Raw genomic sequence first — 10,929 nt, forward strand, 5'->3', positions numbered from 1 at the left:
GGCCTGCCTTGGCTGTGTTTGAATGGGAGACTAAATGTGAGCACTGTAAGAAATTCCCCTTAGGGGATGGGCCTGCTCTCTGGGAAGAGCATGTCGTAAATTTCCTCCCTGGCATTTCCAAAACAGGGCTGAGAGAGACTCCTGCCGGCACCCTGGGAGAAGCTGCTGCCAGTCTGGGTAGACAATACTGACCTAGATGGACCAATGGTCTGACTCGGTATATGGTACTTGCCTATGTTCCTGTGTTCCAAAAGGAGCATCTTGGCCCTGTCACCAGGCAGGGGTGTGCAAACGGGTTTGAATCTGAACTGGTTCAATATTGGTTCAAGCTAAACCACCCTTGGTTTAGCCCAACCCTGGACTGAACACACACACCCCATCAAATTCGGAGGTTCATCGAACAATTTTTTGGAGAAAAATTTTTTTTAACTCACCCCCTCTGGGGCCTTCTCCAAGGCGGGGGGGGTTGCGGAGGTTTCTCCTCCCCCCACCGGCCTTCCTTTTTCTAAGAATCACCCGTTTCGGGTGTCTTTGGCCCTTTCTGGGCCTATCCCCTGCTACAGTGGCTATTTTGGAGGCCGCTGCACCTGCGCAGTGGGACCCTGCATGGCCACATGAGTTCTCCACCTTGGAGAAGCCCCCACCCCCCCGAGGCAGTAAGAATTTTTTTTTAAAATGTTCAACAAACCCCACCCCCAAACCAAACCAAATGCATGGGGGGGGGGTGTTCCCAAAAGAGGCCAAAATCAAACTGGCCCAGTGCAGTTCCGAGTTCAGTTCGAACCCGAACCAAACTGGGCCAGGTGATTTTGTGCACACCCTATTGCCAGGCATTAGTGAAAGAGCAGCGCTGTAGACCCAAGGACCCTTTTTTGTTTGCACAAAAGTGATGCTGTGAACACACAGCTTTCTAACATGACAGAGCTCTTAACTTCTTCCTCTAATTCCAACTTAGTTAAAAACATTATTCACTGTCTGAACTCTTGCTACCTTATACGAGTAGCTCAATTTCAAGAACATGAAGTACATGCATTCTTTCTACATTTTTAAGGTACAACAGTCATTTTTCAGTCCCACTGGATAAAAGGTACTCAACAAATATGTCAGTTATTATTATTAATGGCCAGCTAGAAGTTAACACTTCAGCCAAAAGCCCAGAAACTAAACCATGTTGTCGGGGACTGTTGTCACATTGATGAAAGAAAATAGGCAAGATTTGTTGCTGGCAGCTCTACTAAAAGTTTTGTGTCTTCAAGGCGGTGGAAGATATTTGTTTTGTGAAGATGGAATGATCTCTTGAGAGAGAGGGGAAAACAAAAGCCTCCAACAACACTGAGGTGTTTTTCCTCTGTGGCTCAGAAAGAAGCAACTTTCTGACACACTTCAATAACTGAGGGGACTTTCTAGCAGATACTGGGCAAAAATGCAGGAAAGTTATAACTTGCCCTTTAGGGGTCACTTTGATTTTGTTGTTCTCAATGCATTACATAAAAGGATTCCATACTGACAAAATATACCTCTTTGCACAAATGTGTGCAGTAAGCCTGCGGATGCTTCTGGACTCGTTAGCCCTATTTACAGGTTGAATCTGTGTACTGTGTTAATCACACATTATGTTTGGTCTACATAATCTGTCTTGAAAAATGGATGGCATACTTGTGTATGCTGTCCAAAACAGGTCCGGGTGTCCCACCTCCTAATGCATCACTCACTCCCCCTCATTCTCCTTGCCTGCACCACTCACGGTTACAGAATTCATCTGAAGAAGCGAATATCATAAGCATGATGATGGCTGCTTCTGTGATCAGTAGCCTGGGCCACTCCATAACTTATATCCATAGCTCATGAAATTCAAAATGGTTAAGCATAGTATATGTGGTTGCAGCCACCACTGGCTCGAACTAGGGCACCGCCCGGGATGAAGCTGGCCACACCCCCTAATGCCAGCTATGCCCCCTGCTGCACCTAGCTTCAAGGGGTGGTGCCAGCTCCACCTCCCCCACACTTGCTGAGTCCCCTCCCTTGCCGATCTGTATACTAAATGTCTGGCTGCCAGATAGTCAACCAGGCATTTAAACCGCAGACTGGCAAGGAAGGGGACTTGGTGAGAATGGAGCTTTTCGCTTCAGTCGATGGACCCCTTTTCTCTTGCTCTCATTGGTGTCCATCTAGTGTCACTAGAAGCTCTGTTCTTGTTGAGTCACCTCCCTCACCAGTCACTGCCTTGCCACCAACCTGCAGCCTCACCTCCTCCAGTCTGCAGCCAGGAGATGCAGAAGGGTGGCTCTACATCAGGGATTCTCAATCTTGGGTCCTCAGGTGTTATTGGACTTCAACTCCCATAATCCCCAGCCCAAGTGGCCTTTGGTTGAGGATTATGGGAGTTGAAGTCCAATAACATCTGGGGACCCAACTTTGAGAATCACTGCTCTACATAGTCAGAGGTAGAGCAAGGTGGGATGCCCCCACTCACTGCCCCATGGCACCAGTGCTGCATGAGGCGACTCACCTCACCTCACCTCATGGATAAACTGCCCCTGATTGCAACTAGATCTGACTCCCCTATTTGCATTTGTTCAAAGAAACATCAGGGATTTGCACTGATGACTTGAATTGGACCAGTTCAAGGCCGGCCCAGAGCTACATGCCATGTGTCCAGCCTTGTCTACCACGTCAAGACATGGGCCACATTATTCACACACGTTCCTTATTCCACCTTGAAGATCTGCAAGATAGTGAAGAGAGAGGAATTATACCCAGTCTGAGTACAAATTTGGTATTCAGTTATATGTATCTCTCAGACTCATAGAACACAAGTCTGTCTGATTATTTTAATATACCCTTTGGGGTTAAGATGTATCAAATGTCAGTAAAAAGCAGAATTGTGACACAAAATAATGCATTTAAGTTAGGTAAGAATAATTACCATATGGCAGTCTGCACCTAGGCACAACAGGGCTTCTGCTTAACTACTTTTAAAATTTACTTCAGCATGACAATAGATTGTAAAACATATGGTAAGTGTTGCTCTTAACAATTTTTTCTACTTCCATTGTTTTGCATTACAACCTTAATGTTCTTTTAATGTCTTTTCCCCCCTTGTGGATGGATAATCTGATTGTTTTATTGACGGTTTCATTATGTTTAGATCCTACTGTTTACTTTTACTCTCCTGCTAATTTAGGGCCAGCTTCAAATAACAGAAGAGAACCAGAGTCTTAAGACAATTTCAAAGTTCATTTGGCAGGGTGAAACTCCAAAGAATCTTGTCAAAATACCTATATAAACATGAGGGGAGAGTAAGTTTACCTAAGATTTTCTTGTACAACTATGCAGTGAAGTTAGCAACCGTAATAGATTGCTTTACCTTCGGAAAAACTTTTTTTTTGCTGAACAAGGGGAATTAGCTCATCCATTATTAAGTGTATTATGGAATGACAATAAGAGAAGAGATATTGAAAACTATAATGTGTCCTCTGCAATAAGTATTTTATCAGTGTGATATAAGCTAAAATGAAACCAAGTTCAGAACTTTTTCCATTCTGTTTTCTGTCTTCTATAACAGTTTGTCACAACCTGGGGTCCTCCAGATGTTGCTTTAAAAATATTATACCTCACCTAGGGTTGCCAACATTCCATTGCCTGAATATGGGACACAAGTGTGGGGGGGTATGTGTCTGGGGCAGGGTCATCTGTGGGTTGGGTCATCCTAGAAGCCTGAGTAGCAATGCATTTGTAAAAATAACAACAAAACAAGCCCCATGATTTCACAGAGCTTCTTGTTCACACAGACCATCCCACATAGACACAGAGGAAGTGTCAGGTGAAAAACTACATCCAGTGGGCCTTCCCCACTGAAAGCCTCACTGAAAGGCTTTTTAATCTGCCAGAAGTGGTGAGTCATTCGCCGGAGTCTGTAGGTCTATTTACATCTGATGAGTAAACAATTAGCAACTTGCAAGATGTAAATGAAACTGGGCAATTGCTCCTGCAAGTTTGCTGCGCAACTGGGGCTTCTTTTGTTGTTTCAGTGTTGTTTCTTTCACATTATAATATGGACTTCATCCAGACTTCAAAGAGCTCAATGCAAATGCATTGAGGGATGAGGGAGAGCCCCAGGCCCTGCCAATAAGACAGCATCCTATTTGGGACAAGAGATTTTTGCCTCAGCTGTGGGACTTCCCATATAATACTGGACTGTTGGGAACACTAACCCCGCCCCTCCAGTACAATACTGTTTGGGGCGGCTCACAACAGTAAAAGTAATATAAAGTTTAAAACAATAAAACAAATGAAAGCATACAATAAAATCCATTAAAACAAACTCAATTAAAAACAAATGTATTTAAAAATAAAAATAAAAAGTCCATCATTTCATCATTAAAGGATTTTGAAAGGCTCTCTAAACCGATGGATTTTGAGATCTTTTCATTTTTTACAAAACCCCTAATGGAGGGAGTGTGGCAAAGTTCTTCTGGGAAGACATTCAATAGCTAAGAGGCCACAGTCGAGAATGTTGTAGTTGCTCCAAACAGCCCCAGCTACAGTTTGCAGTTCAGCAACATCTGGAGGCCACCAGGTTGGGAGCCACGGTTCAATAACAAGCAAATACCTCCCTTGGATATGTTGGGGGCAGAGGCGTAACTATGGGGGGGGCAGGGGAGGCACGTGCCCCGGGCGCCATCTTTTCTGGTCACGTGGGGGGCGCCTCCATGACAAAAAAAATTTTTTTAAATTTTTTTAAATTTTTTTTTTGTTAATACAAATGTTTCCTGCTCAGTGAAGCAGCGCTGCAGCAGTCAAGGGAGCGCGTCGGCGCCCCCTCCCCCACGAGCGGTCCCTTCCGTGCCGCCCGCGCCCTTCCCCCCATTGCTTTGCTGGCGTCTGGCGGCCAGTCAGTGGCCTGGCTTGGAGGCGGCAGCGGGCGCTTGTGAGGAAAAACCTAAGTATAATGTAGTATGTTGGGAGGGCGGGGGGGGCGCCATTTCAGTGCTTGCCCCGGGCGCCGTTTTCCCTACTTACGCCTCTGGTTGGGGGATGATTAAGAAGTGAGTGTAATTTATTTAAGGTTGGCAACTTGACAATTAATATTAATTAACCAATAGGACTTCAAGAAATAGTAGATAAAATTGGTTGGATTGCAACTGACCACTGTGCTTACTGAAATTCCTTCCATTCATAGAAAGAACTTTTGTGAGTGCATCAGTTGAATTTGACCTCCTGTGTAATGTCAAACATGGGATATTTTGTCTGCCTTCATTCATAAATTTATCATTGCACAGGAAAAAGCATTTGAGAGTTCAATTTCCTCTGGTTAGATGAAAAGTTTAGGGAGGGGAGTATAATTATTATTGTTAGAACTGGATGTGACAGAACATATATAGACAGAAAGGATGGAGAAAGAGATATTGGAACTTGCATCTCCTTATCTTCACTCTCTTGGATATAGCATAATGTGGCTGCGAATTTGATTAAAGAAAATGCCTATAAAATCCTATATTGTGGGTATCTGATGCCCTGCAGATATACAGTTTAGCCAGTTATTGTTTCTGATGTTCAGACTGTTCATGTCAAAGAGGAATAGCCATCACTCATGGTTAACATGCAGACCGTCATAGGTTCAATTCTTGGCATCTTCTTCCGCTATAAAAATCAGGTGGTAGGAAAGACTGCCTGTGAGCATACCACTTCCTGTTAAAAAAGACAATACTAGGATATATAGAATAGTTATCTCTAATGTAGTATAAGGCAACTTCAAATGTTCTTTCACACTTTTGATGATGCACCAGTGATAAGGAGTCATGGGGAAAAGTTCTTGCCGCCATCTGTGAGATGACTGAATGTATAATTAAATGTGATTCTACAATTTTACTATGGATTAGTGAAATGATTTGTTGCCAAAGATGACCTCGAATTTTTTTAATGACCACCGTGAAAATCTATATTGCTTCACATTAGGAAAGTCCTATTGTCTGGTTCTGGAATAAACAGATATAAACTGGAATAAACAGATATAGAGAGTCATCTTGATGACGACTCTTCATACATTCAGTTCCAAGAAACTTATAGGTATTGTCCATAGCAACCTGAAAAATGGGAGGCTGGGGAGAGAGATATAATGGAGCGGGGAGATATAGGTATTGACCATAGCAACCTGTAAATAATTAAAATAATGTGGGCGGGGAGAGATCTTCAGCACTTCAGAGACTAAAGCTCTGCACTCACATTATTTTCTCCTGGGCTTCTTGTACATGGAGAGAGAAAGTGGAACTTTACCCACGGTCTGACCCCCTCCCCCTCCCTAGCAGCTTTGTGCATTCTTGGGAATGGAGTAGTACCTGTATACACCATGGGAGCAGGAACTATGCATAATCAGGTTTCTTGCTCTTGTGATTAATGCAGGTAAAGGAAAAGGTAAAGTTGTGCTGTCGAGTCAGTGTCAACTCCTGGTGACCACAGAGTGACCTCCTGTATTCTTTGGTAGTATACAGGAGAGGTTTACCATTGCCTCTTCCCATGCAGTGTGAGATGATGCCTTTCAGCATCTTCCTATATTGCTGCTGCCTGATATAGGTGTTTCTGGGAAACATACCTGTGGGAATTCAAACCAGCAACCTCTTGCTCCCTAGGCAAGTTACTTCCCTGCTGAGCCATTAGGTACTATCCCTTTTATATGTAGTAGGGGAGTGGCTGGTCAGGGGTGGGGAGCAAGAGACAGACTGGGGAAGTGGTGTGCACTGAGCACTGCTGGGGAGAGAGCAACTCACCACATAGCCTCAGGCACTAGAGGCAGAGTTTGGGCCATGCCTGTGTCCTATAAGCATATAAGCATGGGTGGGGTGGGGCAGGGGGGATGAGTGTAGTTCCATTCTTTTCCCCCATGTTCAGTGAGCACAAGGAGGAATAACATGAGCATAGGGTTCAACTTGTTTATTGTAGCCTCAGCTTTTGTAGGCAACAGCATTCTTCACCAGATGCATGCAGTGAATTGAAAAGGTAGTCAATATCTCTGCTGACTGTAAAGGTGGTAAAGTGTGCCATCAAGTCAGTGTTGACTCCTGGTGACCACAGAGCCCTGTGGTTTTCTTTGGTAGAATACAGGAGGGGGTTACCATTGACTCCTCTCGTGCAGTATGAGGTGATGCCTTGCGGCATCTTCCTATATGACTGCTGCCTGATATAGGTGTTTCCCTGCTGACCATAGGGTATGTAAATTGCAACACATGTCCAAAATTTGCTGAATGTTAAAACTCAGACTCAAATTGTTGATCATGTCAGTTTATCCCAGTCCACATACATACCAAGGGTCAGCAGGAGAGAGGGAGGGAAGGAGCCAAGGGTACTCAGTAGAACCCCATTTAATCTTCAGCACATTTTCATCAAGCACTACCAGCTGAAAGGATTTGCAAAACCAGTTTTAAATAAAGTTAATAATGTGACTCTGACAGTCCTCTTTAAAAGTTTATAGTTCAGTAGGTTTCAGTGCTAGGAAGATCTGCGAGGCATCGGTCCATAATGATCTTCACTTAGGTAACTATCATTATTTCTCTTTCTTCCCTTATCTAGCACCTCAAGCATATTCCACAGAGGTTTTCTGTGCAGTGTCTGAAATATTCATGAAAATACCTTCAAGATGTTTGGGAAACAAGGAGGAAAATACATTAACCTTCAAAGTAATTTATGTGCTTTTCAGGTTACTGATTTATTAAGACACTTTGTGCACCTGTTCCAGTCATTAGTGATAGATTGTTCCATAGTAAGCCCTCACTCCATCTTAGTTAAATTACTTTTGCTGGTTGGATGGATTATTGGGTTACTTCACAACAGCCTTCTAATTTGCTGCCTGCTATTTGGAAATATGTGATATATACCCAGCCTCAGAAGCCAGAGTTAAACAAATAAACTCTCCAAATGAAAATTCTACAGTCTCTGCCTTAGTTGGAAATTATTCCTTTTTTATCATTTGCAGCTACACTAACTAACTAACTAACTAACTAAATAAATAAATAAATAGATAGATAGATAGATAGATAGATAGATAGATAGATAGATAGCTTTAACATTTAAACACCACTTAAAAGTTCTACAAGAGACGGGGGGATTCCGTAGTCTTGCCCATATTCCCATTATATATCAGATACGTTATGTGATCCAATACAAGATCACTAAATAATCCATCCTCTCCTCTCTTTTTCAGCAAATAGGCCATGTGAGTGGGGTGTGCAGTGGTGAAGAAGAAAGCCTGCATTTGAGACGGCAAGATATTTTGTGGCTTAAATTACTTTATTTGGCTACCTACTCACCAGTGAAGAAAACATTTCATACAACAACTAGCTGGCCAGAGGACATGTTTTACACACATACCTGTTCCCAGTAAAAAATTTGTTCTTGGGGAACAGGACTGGAAAGATGACTGCTTATGGCTCTAGAGAGATAAATTGCTTGTCAGATTAGACAAGCCTAGGCTAGAGGGACCAATAGTCTGATTCAGTATCAGGCAGCTTTGTATGTTTATAAGTGAACTAGAACAAGATGTTTAATTTTGTCCTGCAGATGACCAGCAACATCTCATTTTGGTCTGTCATAGAATGCATTCAAACAAGCATGATTTTGATGTCATCTTTGCAACTACTGCTGGATAGCCTAGTCACCTAGTCATCACATGGTGCTGTGCTGTCAGGTTTGGTGCTGCTTTTAGTCTCCTAAGAGCAGTAGCCATCAATAGGAAAAATAATGCCATGTAACTTCATAAGGCTATTCACAGTTTTCATGTGCAGCCCTGGGATTGCTCCTGATCCCGGCACTCCCACCCAACCTTACCCAACTTTTCACCCCAGCCTTTAGCCAGGGTTAAGGGTGTGAGCGTGCCCTTCACCCCGACACCAGAGTCATGTGAGGCTGCATGCAGCTTGAGTACGCACAGAGTTGGTTGCCTAGAGCGCCTGACTCCTAGCAGAATCCCCCAATGCACATTGTGCATTGTGGAATGATGCTGCCTTGCTTTGCACAGTTTTCTTGGTGTGCACATTGCAACCACAAGGCAGTACCAATCGCTTGGCTCTTTCTCACTTGACTGACAAACACCAGAGCAGAAAAGAAGATTCCAATCAGGTAGAAAAGGCCTCAAGCATTTAGCTGAGATTCATGGTGGCAATACTCACAGGACTGCAGGTGTGTAGGAGAGTATATCAGGAAAACAGATCCCAGACAGCTCACTTTGTTTCTGAAGGAACCCTAAGGCTTAGTCTTTCAAACACTGGTGCACACACACGCACACAAACTGTACATTTAACTTCATCCCAGCCTCACACAAAAACATAAAAAAACAAAGCATCACAACACCCACTGATATGCTTTAAAGAAAAGGAATATGGTCTTCAGCATGCAGTTTTAAACACATGCCAACTCCAGCTATTTCAGATGCAGTGTTCCAGGGATGGTGTCACAGGATATATATGAGACAAGCAAAATGATTCTTCTGCTGGTTGTGGGGGGGGGGTGTTGTTGGAAGTATGAGAGTTATATTTGTATTGTGTCTGCCCAAGCATTATTAACCCTTTACTTCCTCCTTTTCCCATTCCTGTGAGGAAAAGGAGAAGATTATAAGCATATTCTCATGTCTTTTTCTCTGTCTTGCTCTTTGCAACCTGTGTGTGAAATATCAACCAGCAATCAGCGGTTTGCTGAATTTTGTTTGCAGTTAGCAACCAACTAGAGGTTATTATGTGAATGCAAGAGTCTTCTCTCAATCTCTCCCTCTCCCTCTCCCTCCCTCTCTCTCTCTCTCTCTCCCCCCTACTAGCATTCCTCTGGCAAAAAAAGAAGTGTGTGGGGTGGGGGTGGGGGTTTGCTTCCAATGTCTAGAGATAAATTCTTTAATCTCTCATGCCTGAAGGTGTAAAAAAATAAACTCAGACTGAACAGCTTACTCTAGAATTAGTTTTGCTGATGCAGCTTCTCTGCTTGTCCATACTGAGCAGAAACTCAGGAAATAGCAGTGCAACTCTCTTTAATGTAGAAGTAACAAACATCATTCTTACTGCCAGGATGGAAAAGTTACTTTTTTTGTGAATCCCCTAGCTCTCTTTGTTTATGCTGTACCGTGGCCATCATCAGTGACTAAGGCTCCTGTGGCATCACTTTTTACTTGTCTTCTAAAGTTTCTAGGGGTGATATTCTATGTGACACAGAAGTCTTAGTCTAATCTTACCAGCCATGTGCCTCATTTAAAAAGCTTCCCCAAAAGTGTGAAAAGGGCTAAATATAGAGGACTGTTTGCCAAATGGTAACTTGTACTTGTCACAATTACCATTTGTCAGTAGGGTTGCTGGTCATCTGTGCATCCATTCAAATAGTGAAGACAATTTTACTACTCTCCTGATTCTCTGTATTCCATGATAAAATTGTTCTGGTGATATGGATAAATGTTACAGGCAACTCTCTCTTTATCCAGTTATATGTCCACTATGGTGAGTTACCACTCTGTAAATGATATATTATTGATCTAAGTCCATAAGCTTTCATCCACCTGTCTAAAGTAATGAGAGGAATCAGTTCAATCCAAAATCATTTTGGTAATTTTGAGTTTCCCCAGAGGGAATTAGAAAAAGAAAATGTATGTTTTCCAAGGGTGCTCTCCTGAGTCCTGACATACTTTTGGGGATGGGTCACACGTAATGCTGAATTGCAGGTCCAATGGATACGAGGTTCTGTGCCCTCACCTCCACCTGCTTCCCAGATGTAATGCTCCTCAGGCTCTCTGCAGTCAGCAAGACTGCAAAGAGGTGGGAGATCTGGCTGTGCAGGCTTCCTTCTTTCCTGAAGGAGAGCCTGCACAGCCAGTAGGAGCTGGAGCAAGAGAGGAACTTCCTCCCTTCGCCCTGGTTTTAGAGCAGTGAATCTGTGTGCCAGTGTTGACATGTAAAGCTG

General features: G+C 43.2%; 1 long non-coding RNA gene across 1 annotated transcript; it reads left to right on the forward strand.

The window, feature by feature from the left end:
* The first annotated feature begins 3,185 nt into the window (after positions 1 to 3,185).
* On the forward strand, positions 3,186 to 10,038 carry LOC128340167 (uncharacterized). Its single transcript, XR_008313500.1, has 3 exons — positions 3,186 to 3,299; positions 7,567 to 7,673; positions 8,198 to 10,038. It is a non-coding gene; the product is annotated as an uncharacterized LOC128340167 (long non-coding RNA).
* Positions 10,039 to 10,929: the final 891 nt, after the last annotated feature.

Source organism: Hemicordylus capensis, chromosome 1 (genome assembly GCF_027244095.1).
Source record: "Hemicordylus capensis ecotype Gifberg chromosome 1, rHemCap1.1.pri, whole genome shotgun sequence".
NCBI classification, from domain to species: domain Eukaryota; kingdom Metazoa; phylum Chordata; class Lepidosauria; order Squamata; family Cordylidae; genus Hemicordylus; species Hemicordylus capensis.